Consider the following 12,459-nt stretch of genomic DNA (forward strand, 5'->3'; position numbering starts at 1 on the left):
TACTTTCCGTTGACTTAGAACAAAGAAACCAAGAAGCAATATTTTGTAGGAGAAATACCAGAACTAAAAATATAAATTTAATTTTTATATCGGTTATGTTCTTGTAAATACTTTTTGTCAAGAAAATATGGAGTCATACTGTTTGGATGTATAATATCTGATATTCATGGTAGTTCATAATCCACAACGGCCTATAAATTTCCCACTGCTGGGCTAAAGCTCGTTTGAGGAGAAGCTTTGGAAAATATTCCACCACGCTGTCCCAATGCGAATGCGAAACAAAAATTATATGAAATAAGACATATGCAGGTTTACTTACGATGTTTTCCTTCACCGCTAAGCACGAGATGAATTATAAACACAATTTACGCACTTGTACGTTCATTGGTGCTTGCCTGGGTTTGAACCTGTAAGCATCGGTTAAGGTGCTAATTATTGGGGCGTCTCGGTTCATAATCAGACTTGCACGAAGCCCTAACAAATGAGTCGGTCTCACCAAGGAGCTAAAAAACAGTTCACATAAACATTCTTTTCACACGAGTTCCATTTAGCATCAGGCAACGGCCCTCGAGGGACCGTTTTACGCACGTGTAACAAATCTCAGACTGCCTCGCTGTACTTTTGAGTTGTTGAAGCTGGAATTGCGATTGCTTATATATTTGTCTAACACTACTATAGTAGTAATACACTAACAAGGACCTTTTGTAAGGTATCGTCTTTGCGAAGTACTCTTTTTTTTTTCTCGCTGGAAAAACGCATTACGCGCTTCCCCCACGTGATGGAAAGTGGGGGGTGTGTGGGACTCCCTGGAGCCCTGGACGCCGAGTGCGCCCAAGTACGCCGGGTTTATCCACTAAAAAACCAGCGGTACCCTCTCCGTCTTTCGATGGACGCCACGGGATCGCTTACGCATACTACCGTGACGCCCTGACGGTCGGGAATTTCGAACCTACTCTACGGTAAGGGACGTGGATACATATCAACACAATTCCAAAGCCTATCCGATCCGTGCCAAGGAAGGCCCACGTTTAATGTTTTTGGTGGGATCTCATTTATTTTTTGTAAGTTTCTTTTTTTTAGGTAGCCTCATAATTCCTTTGACTTCAGCTACTACTTTGCTCAGAACCCATTCTCTATCTCTATCTCTTTTGTTTCTTCTCTGAGGCTTCGTTACTACTATGGTAGACAAGTCTGGGCGATAGATACTTCGGAGTCGATTATATTCAGCCATTGCTGTCTCCTGAGCCCGAGCGCGCCTACAATATTTATCGCTATAAAATGGAGTTTTAAATTTAATACTTTAAAGAATTTTGAACTTTATGTATTCATTCAGGTTACTTACCTGTAAATTTCCCATTGCTGGGATAAGGCCTCCTCTTCTATTTAGGAGAGGCTTTGGAACATGTTCCATCACGCTGTTCCAATGCGCATATGGCAGAATTTCGAAACAGCCGCGAATCGCTTCGAGAAAAGATGGTACGGCCGTGCCCGTTTTGCTCGAGACTTGGCTGGGGCACTGCCGTGCCCCCAGATTATTTGTAAAATATATTATTTGGAACCTTCAAGAATAGAGCGTACATCTTGTTTAAAGGCTAGCAAAGCTCTAGCAGGACCTACGGTGTTGCAAATGTCCATAGGCGTTGGTTATCACTTTCCATCAGGTGACAATCCTGCACGTTTGCCCCTTATCTATACATATAATAAATTTGGAGTGTCTGTTTGTTATATTAAAATTGCCCTTTTTACTCAATGCATATGTATACCAAAATAACCCTTTTTTACAATTTTTGTGGGTCTGTCTGTCTGTCTGTTTGTTCCGGCTAATCTCTGGAACGGCTGGACCGATATGACTGCTATAATAGGGAGTAACTTAGGCTACAATATATATATTTTTTAAATTTAAACGCATACGAGGTCGTGAGCACAGCTAGCAACATAAAAAAGAAAAAATATAACCAGGGTATCCACGTGGCTCGAAAAGCGCTGATATCAGTCTAACGCTAGGCGTGACACTCAAAACAATAGTTCTCGTTCGTTTTGAAATTCTAATCCGCCGAGAAGTTCGACAGCGTATCTATTGAAACAGACGAACTAACGATCGCAGTTACAATAAACATTTCAACTCTCGAAATTGTAAAGTCATGAATAAAATCCGCGCCATAAAACTCGATTTATTAGAATGCGACCGAATAAATTCGTTAGATAACGTATAAGCGCTTTGACCTTGCGCAGGTATTACGGGGAATCCCCGGAATATATTAACATGAATAACACTAGTTCCTGCCGGTGGATTCGTCCGCAAGTATTTGTTATCTTGTATATTTATATATCCTTAGCTCATCATCATCATCCTCCTGCTCTTATCCCAAGTTTTAGAATGTCTTTTTCCATATTTCTCTTTCTGAAGTCATCTCACAAGCAACATTATTTCGACCTATATCGCCTTTCACATAATCCATCCATCGTTTGTTTGGTCGTCCCCTTCCTCTATATTATGTTCGAAGTTGGTTTTTGTAAAAAAAATGAGTAATGTATCGTTCGTGTGATTATTTAATTAACCAATAGAAGTTACAAATGAGAAGTGCACACAACGCTGTGCCTGATTGTGCTTCGTGCTTGTTTATTGGAACGCAAATAGGACGGGCAAACATTTACATTTGTCCGAACGCCAATAAAAGCCTTGTTCGATGTTTAAAATACAATTTTTAAGCGACTCTTTAATGCTAACGGTCCAGTTTTCACCGGTTGTGTCTGGATGAAACCGGATAAAACTGGTTAGTGACTTGAATGTGTTTTTATTAGCCGGCTCATTTTTCAACTGTTGTGAATCGATTTTGACGTTTTTTATTGTATAGAATTAAGGTTCTCCCGTTGTACACGTGAATTATTGTATTTATTGTTACTTTCGAATACTAGATGGCGTTATGATAAATCGTTGATATCTCTACATCGCGATGGCAAGATTCACTAAATCTATACATATAATAAACTAGTAGTCGCCCGCAGCGTTGCTCGCGTTTTAGAGTGTTGGTTGTCATGTGTTAGGCAAAAAAATATCCTATGTCCTTTCTTGGCAAGTTTGCTTCCTACCATATTTCATCATATTCGGAAATTTCATTGTAAACTGTAGCCGATTTTTCTGCAGCTGTCGTCCTACAATCACTGGGACAAAAACTACCTTACGCTATTAATATATAACATATATATGTAATTTTTCATATAATAGAAATAATTATACAGTAACGAAGAATATAATTGTATAGTCGCTTTGCCCGCGACTTTATACGCGTTTGAATTAAAAAAAAAAAAAAATAGCCTGAGTTTTTTATTCCTTATTATATCAGTTATCCTCCAGTTGGAAGTCCCGTCAAAATCGGTCCAGCCGTTCCAGAGATTAACCGCAACAAACAGACACACAAAAATTGTAAAAAATGTTATTTTGGTATATATACCATGTATAAATACATATGCATTAAGTAAAAAGAGCTACTTTAATATTACAAACAGACACTCCAATATTATTATATGTATACTAGTAACGTGACTCGATTTTGCGGGGATGAATAATATTAAAATAGGTTTGGATCGTAATTTTATTGTGAAAAATCGATCAAAATTTGTTCGCGGTTTGCACATTTCGATTTCGATAATTTTGACTGCTAAGCTTGGAATTTATTATTACCGCCCGTTTTGCAGTGGACGCATGTTTGGTTGAATGCAATTTGGAATCGGTGATATCTTTTAAATTATTCATTTCAGTTACAGTGCGATAGACATTTCGAATCTATATAAACTAGCGACCCGGCCCAAGTTCGCATGAGTGCAATGCTGATACTAAATATACTACAGAATTTGTCACGTTAGATACTTCTTTAATTGTCAGTGTTTCTTTACTATATTGTCCATGTGTTATATACAAAAACCTTCCTCTCGAATCACTCTATCTATTACAAAATACCGCATCAAAATCCGACTCGTTTTTTGAAAGATCTAAGCATACATAGGTAGAGACAGCGGTAACAGATTTTTTAACCGACTTCTAAAAAAGGAGGTTCAGTTCGATTGTTTGTATGTATGTAGGTATGCTTGTCCGCGATTATCTCGCGTTTAGCTAAAGCTATCTGGATGCCGTTTTCAGAAAAGTATTTTGACTCGAACAAAAGGACTGAGAAAGGAAGTTCTTAGAAATTATTATTTTATACTATGTACAGTTTTTAGTTGATACATTAAATGTTCTAAATCTGATGTTCCATTTAAAAGTAATGACACGTTCAGTCAGGAAGATAAACGTTCCGAACTTAACTCAATAGCTTACAGGAAATTGGGAAGCAAAAGCGCCAATCAATCGGCAAGTAGGTATTTTAAAGATCGCGTGATCCGCTATACATCTCATTGACTTCAAAGTTGTTGTGCTACGAGCTCAGGTTATAGGAATTTCTACGACAACAGCGTGTAAACTTCCCACTGCTGGGCTAAGGCCTCTCCCTTTGAGGAGAAGTTTTTGGAACATGTTCTAAAACGCTGTTTCAAAGCGGGTTGATGGAATGCACGTGTGGCAGAATTTCCATGAAATTAGACAGGTTTTCTCACGATGTTTTCCTTCATCAGCGAGAACGAGATGAATTATAAACACAAATTAAGCACATTCAATGGTGCCTGGGTTTGAATCCGCAATCATCGGTTAAGATGGGCGGCTTCTAGCCGCTGGGTCAACTCGCCTCAGAAATATCTACACTACATCAAAATTTGGTGGCAGGTTTCTGTGGAAGACCATCTGTGTTGATACAATCATCACATTTTCTGCTACCCTGGTCCAGTTTAAAAAGAGTGAAACAGGCAAAGGTTATGGGTTTCCAAAGTGCTGCATGTTGTCAGGAGAATTTTAAGGTTTTACTAAAGGTATTATAAGTTTCATGACTTTAACGATGATAACAAGCTTACAAGCCGTTTCAAAAATAATTAAATCATCATTATCATTCCAAAAGCAACGTGCGTACAAAAATGTCTCATATTCTTTCGCCGGTTCTTCTCAATTTTGAGTTTTCTTTCGCAACCGGCGGTAAAATTTTGGAAGTCAAGTGTATTTTTTATGTTGTGTTACATATATTTAATTTATTCTTCAGCGATTATATTTTAACAATCGTCATTTCCTGTATGCCCGTTGCTATCGCGACATTCCCCTGTTCTTTTCTGTCACTACGGTTGCCACCTGCAACAGACTTCTTGGCATAAACTAACGAATGACGTTTCGAAGGGAAAGGTTCGGGTATTCAATTCCCCTCGCCGTGTAATCGGATGTGACGTCGCTAATAGTCGGCATAACTTAGGCTTTGGCTTTGGCTTGGCTTGGTTGAGCTTGGTTCGACTCGGTTCGGCTTTGCATAAAGCGTGGCGTTACAGTTGAATAATGATATTTTAATTTGAATGGTTAAGGTTACAAAGCCAATTTCCATGGGAGTACTAATCGCACCGTTAGTCCGTTTACCTGTTCGCTTAGATATTACAAATATGAAATCTCGTCTTGAAACTCTTAATATTGTACATTATTTGTTCGACAATAGCCTTAGCTTGACAATAATACACTCGATAGCGCGATAAAAAGAAATATTCCCATTCAACGATCTTGAAGGTGCTTGATTAATAAGCAGGTGTTACACCTTTGAAATAAAGTTTCATTTATTTGTAAGTCTACTGAGCTGATGGACGCGTTCATATCCACTACTGAATTTAAATATGCTTCAGTTGTGTTTGTATTTGTAGAGGAGAAAAGGGGGCTTTGTTCAGTAATGGGAAATTTAAACGAAGCAATTTGTAGATGATTTTTCAACACAATAAGGATCGAAGTGCCATCAGTGTTCTAATTTCCTGTCGTCCCTACAAAAGTACTTTAAATTGATTAAACTTAACAAAAAAATATTGCTGTATCCTAAGTAACTCCTTATTACATCAGCTAACTGCCATTGTAAAATTTAATATTACAAACAGACTATTATACGTATAGATTATTTTATACGTGCGCCTGACATAAAATAATAGCAACATGTAGCTTAACGTCATATCTGTGTTTTTGTTCTCGTAACTTTATCGCAGGAGACGTCAAATGTGTATCTGATACAAATGTTCACACCAGTATTTGTATTTGAATGCAATTGGAATATAAATGAAAGTATTATCTATTTGTATACGGCTATAATATTATATGTTATTTCAACGTAATGTCTTCATTCTCGTTCAAGACGTTTCATATTAAAATGCTTTTACATTTATTTATATAGCAGGAATTTTCAGTTGTCTGGTTCTTAAGAACTTGACTGTGTTACAAGCTAAGCTGTTAAATTCTGTGTTTGAATTGTCTCGAGTCGCGTAAAATTCAAGATAATAAGAGAAATACTAATTTACTTTTTATTACATCAAATCAAATCGAAATGACAATATTCTTCATTCAAGTGTGCTTTGAAACTGGCTTAGAAAGTAGATGCTACAGAAAAATATTAAGAAGTTACTATTTTCTACCATTTTAATTTCAGACTACTTCAATTAACTATAATTACATTTTTACATATCTTGCCTAGAAGTCTAATTTCATTGAAATTCAGCCACACGTGCATTCCACCAACCCGCATTGGAACAGCGTGGTAGAATATGTTCCAAACCCTCTCCTTAATGGAAGACGAGGCCTTATCTCATCAGTGGGAAATGTACAGGCTGTTACTTTACTTTACTTACCCCTGTCTGTCCCTATGTATGCTTAGATCTTAAAAATTACGCAACGGATTCTGATGCGGTTTCTTTAATAGATAGATTGGTTCAAGAGGAAGGTTGTATATAATACAAAGACAATATAGTAGAGCTTCTCTGATAATTGAGAAGTTTCTAATGTGATGTCGTAAATAAACAAATTCTGTAGTATATTTAGTGATGCACCCGTGCGAAGCCGGGGCGGGGCACTAGTGTCTTATATAACGACAACTGTCATCATATTCGAAGCCCAAGTTATCGAAATCGAGATGAAAACAGTTCATAAACAAATAAACTCTCATCTTGCGATCCGTTAACAAGTCCGACGCCAATTTCGGATTCTGCAATGTGTTGCTCGCCGGATATCCTGGGGTCGCGGCGGGGCGCGGCGCGGGGTCGCGCTCGTGTTGGGGCGATGCCAATCTCTTATGACTTATGACTTGTTTGATTTTCGGGACAAATAGCTGTTAAATTACTTTTATATTAATGGATATTCGTAACATTTAGAGGATTAAAACATCTGTTAATATTTTTTATTTTATTTACATCACCGATTCCACAGTGCCTTGAGACGAAAGTCTTTAATCAGTGCGTCCTACTCGTCATGACATACGGAGCCGAAACGTGGACACTCACGACAAGGCTAATTCACCAGTTTAAAGTCGCTCAGCATGCTATGGAAAGCGTAAGGCTCGGCGTTTCTCTGAGGGATCGCATCAGAAATGAGGTGATCCGTCAAAGAACAAAGTCATCGACATAGCCCGCCGGATTAGTAAGCTGAAGTGGCAGTGAGCTGGCCATATTTGTCGTAGAACCGATAACCGTTTGGGAAAACGTGATCTAGAGTGAAGACTGCGTCTCGGCAAACGTAGTGTAGGACGTCCTCGAGCAAGGTGGAGTGACGATATACGCAAGACGGTTGGCAGGAGCTGGATGCGAGTAGCCGAAGAAAAGCCACAGTGGTGTGAATTTGGAGAGGCCTATGTCCAGCAGTGGACAAACATGGGCTGCTGCTGATGATGATGATGATAATATTTTTACAGATTTATCATATAGTTTTTATATATTTTCGTCGGTATTTAAATATAATTAGTTTTGTGCAATACTGATATTAAATATACTGCAGAATTGTAGAACAGAAAGGTGTACAATGCTGTACTTACGAGTATATTATTTTAATATATCATGTAGGGTTCAGCCCGCGTTGGCAATGTAAGCGCAAAAAATGTGTTTATTTATGACATCAATTTAGAAATATGTATTCCTTTTCACACCCTTAAAGTCTTCTTAGTCCCTTCCTCTACGACCTCATCACTCGATTAATTGCAAGTGCCCTCTCTGCGCCTCACGTGTTCATACCTACACTTCGTGGAACCAGCTCGCACCGACGGTTTTTCCGAACTGATACGACTTGGGAACCTTCAAGAATAGAGCGTACTCCTTCCTTAAATGCCGGTAATTCACCTGCAAGCCCCCCGTGTTGCAGATGTTCATGGGCGGTGGTTATCACTTTCCATCAGGTGAACCTCCTGCTAGTTTGTCCCCTATAACATAAAAAAAGACTAAAACGGTATCCTTTAACTTTCTCTACTATTGGTGCCCACCTATCTATTCTTTCTCGTTATTCCACACAAACATCTTAACATCCTCGCAGCGACAAGCTATTTCTTTTTATCTTTCTTCTGGCCCAGTATTCTGATCCATACATGACATACACATAAATAAAAATGTATAGTAGGACACAACTTAGATGTAGCATCGACTAATTCAATAAAACTGATTGCTGCCGATTTATACACCCAATAGAAACAGCTCCCTATCGCGCTATTCGACGCTATTCGTCGCTATAGATTCTCGCGTCAGTTCAACCCCAGAAAGCAAGTGTGGGTAAATCGACGTCAAGTTGACGAAAATATTAGGTCGTATGATATTAAAAGTTATTACGTTTGTTTAAAGATCATATTCGCAAGTTAACATATTCAAAAATAAAAACTTTTAAAAAAATAATTTTATTAAATATTTAACAAAATTTACTTAAACTAAAACTACACTACTTTGTGTCCAGTGGATGAATGAATAAATTTCCAAATGTTTGGCTTTTTATAGGCAGCTTTTGATGTTGGTGGGACTCAGCGTAAAGTATGCAAATGTTCCATTGTTTCTTAATATTGATTCCTTTTGTTTAGTCTTTTATATCACATTCTTCGAAGTCCAGGGTGTTGACATTACATCCTGAATATGCTCCTCGTTCGATGAACTGCCATTATTTATATTCCTTTTAAAATTAAGTTCTTGCATCTTGATGGCGTGACTCGCATAAGAAATTTGCGATAGCGTACTTAATTCTGATGTATTCGGATTTTACTTGGTAGGGCAGTTATTCTACCGCCAAATACCAGTACTCAGTATTGTTGTGTTCCGGTTTGAAGGGTGAGTGAGTCAGTGTAACTACAGGCACAAGGGACATAACATCTTAGTTCCCAATGTTGGTGGCACATTGACGATCTAAGGAATAGTTAATACTTCTTACAGCGTCATTGTCTATGGGTAATGGTGACCACTTATCATCAGGTGGCCCATATGCTCGTCCGCCAAGCTATAACATAAAAAAAATGTGATCGGTTTTACAAAATTTGCCGATGCGACATCTAAGTTGTGTCGCACTATATATACAAAACATTTACTATCAAAATGACATAATTTGCGTTACAGTTGTAATTTCCGCGATGAAGGAAATGACAATAGTCGTCTCAGCAAGTGTGCAAGCGTTCGTATCGCTGGGCCGGAGCCAATCTTAACGACAATCGTTCGGTTGGCTCTGTTGTACTGCGAGCCAAATTCGTTAAGCCAATTTTTTGAGTAAATCGAATTTTATTGGGAATTGGTTGAGCTGGAAAATAAAAAACAAAATGTTTTGTAAGAATACGAGTTAGTTCTTTTTCTTCAACCTAGGCAATATTTTCATTTAATAGTTGTTTTATCCGACGATTGAAATGAAAAGTTCGCTTTGGTTAAATTCATGAATTTTTACCTATAGCCTACAAACCGATACCAATTTTTGATAGGTAAAGAACCCAGTAAAAGTTGTTTTTTATTTCTAGGACATATTTGCCGAAAAGTATCAAATTAAAATTCCATATTCAAATAGCGCGGGAAAACAAGCAAGTGACATCATCATAAACCCGACCAATCAGGAGCGTTTTGTGTCACGTGAAAGTTTGTATGTATGTTTGTACTCTTCCGCGCCAAAACTACTGAATGGATTATAATGAAACTTTATAGTAATATAGCTTACACATCAAAATATCACATAGGAACCGAGGAACGTCGTTAGTATTTATATATTAAAAAAAATCGGTGAGCTCGCTTCCTCTAAATAATTCATTTGAAAATTCAAGTGTTCCATAGAAATATTCTAAAACGCGTATACAAAGGAATCTCAATAACAAATACAGCCTTTGTATATATATTTCGCTGAAAACGTAAACGAGAGCAATTAAAACGATCGCTTACAGCGAAACTACGGCGCCGTGTAACGGGCATTCGTGTAAAAACACAAGCTACCGAACCTTCGCAGTTTCGTACGCGTATTATAAGGGTCATATAAATCTAAATTTTGGACACGGCGCCTTAACAAGTTGCTGCAATACGGGGCGTTTAAGACCTCGTATGATAAATATCATAATATTAGTATGGGGCTTATCAGACTCCGTGACGTGATTTTATTACTTCAGTGCTGTTCGTTGTCAAATAGAACCTGTATTAAAGTAGGTACATCCGAGCATCCTCTTTACAATAGGCATCAACAACAACAGTCTGTCTATTTCCCACTACTGGGCTAAAACCTCTCCCTTTAAGAAGATATGGAGTATATTCCACAACGCTGTTACGTGCGGGTTGGTGGAATATACACAGAATTTAGATGAAATTAGACACACGCTTGTTTCCTCAAGATGTTATCCTTCACCGCCGAGCATGAAATGAATTCAGAAGTGCTTTCTTGGAATCGAACCCTCGATCATGGGTTAAGATGCTTGCGTTCTAACCGCTGGGCCATCTCGGGTCAAGTAGATACCACCCAAACATTATATATACCGCACTGGTGTCTATGAGCATTAGTGACCGCTTACCATGAGGTGTCTTATTGGTCTGTCCATCAACCTATATAAAAAAATCATAGTAAGTCACACCGTCCAATGACGGAAATAATTTGCTAATCCCTTTAGTATAGGTTGAGTTTATCTCATTCAGACAGCCAGCTAGACACAGAAGAGAGACTTTGTTTCATAATCTTTAGTGATACTGGCTTTAAATTTTCAAATCCCATTCAAACTTTATCATACTATAGTTGAAGGGGAATTTGCACTGAAATTTGCTTGTAACGCCACAAGCGTCTTAGAATTTTTGCGTTTATAATCTTACTAGCGACTCGCCCCGGCTTCGCACGGGTGCAACGCTGATACTATATATACTGCAGAATGTCTTACAATGTTCACAGTTTTTTCAATTATTCTTTACTATATTGTTCTTGTAGTAAATAGGTATAAAACTATTAAAAAACCGCTTCTAAATTCGTTGCGTAATTTTAAAGATCTCAGCATACATAGGGACAGACAGCGGTAAGATCGCGATCGAAGAGCGCTTTTAAGAACTTCGATACCATAACAATAATTTCATACATACATGCTTTTTACACTTTCAAAATTTATACCCCTTGATATAAAATATTATTCAAACCATAGTTTTAGAAATATCGCGTATATATTTTAATGGACGTGTGAAAATACGAACCGCTTTGTAACAGGCATTAGTACAATACGGGCGAATAAATCTGCTGAATGCTACTATTATTTCTGGAGGTTGGGCTTTGAGAAAGCCCGTCTGGTTAGGTACCACCCACTCATCAGATATTCTACCGCCAAACAACAGTACTTGGTACTGCTGTGTTCCGGTTTTAAGGGAACCAGTATAACTACAGGTATAAGGGACATAACATCTTAGTTTCCAAGGTTGGTGGCGCATTGGCGATGAAAGGAATAGTTAGTGTTTCTAACAGCATCATTTCGACGACCTCCATGGTCGAGTGGTGTGTAAACCGGTTTTCATGGGTACGCCACTCTGAGGTCCCGGGTTCGATTCCCGGCCGAGTCGATGTAAATTACCATTAGTTTTCTATGTTGTCTTTGCTCTGGGTTTACTCTCTCTCTGGGCACTGTTTGTGGTACCGTCGTTACTTCTGATTTCCATAACACTTGTGTTCAGTTACTTCAGCTACTTACATTGGGATCAGAGTAATGTATGTGATGTTGTCTCATATTGTCTATGGGCGGTGGTGACCACTTACCATCAATTATTCCATATGCTCGTCCGTCAACCAATAGCATAAAAAATAGCCCAGGCAAGAAAAGTCTTACAGATAACGCTTAAACTAGAATTATTATAAATGAAGAATATTAAACAAACATATTTTGAGGTGATTAACTCGATGGCTTCATAAATTATTGACTGATTCTTTTAACGTAAGATTTAAAGTAAATTTTATTTATATAGTATCGACCCGATCCAGCTTCGTACATAAAGAAAAAAAAAGTAAAGTAACAGTCAGTAAAGTATAAGAGATACGTTACCTCATATACATATAGAGATTACTGACATTAGCAAATTATGTGTTTCTACTTGTGGACAAAAGTTTTAAATTAAGTGATAACATTTCAGATTTAT

Source organism: Vanessa cardui, chromosome 30, assembly GCF_905220365.1.
Source record: "Vanessa cardui chromosome 30, ilVanCard2.1, whole genome shotgun sequence".
NCBI lineage: Eukaryota > Metazoa > Arthropoda > Insecta > Lepidoptera > Nymphalidae > Vanessa > Vanessa cardui.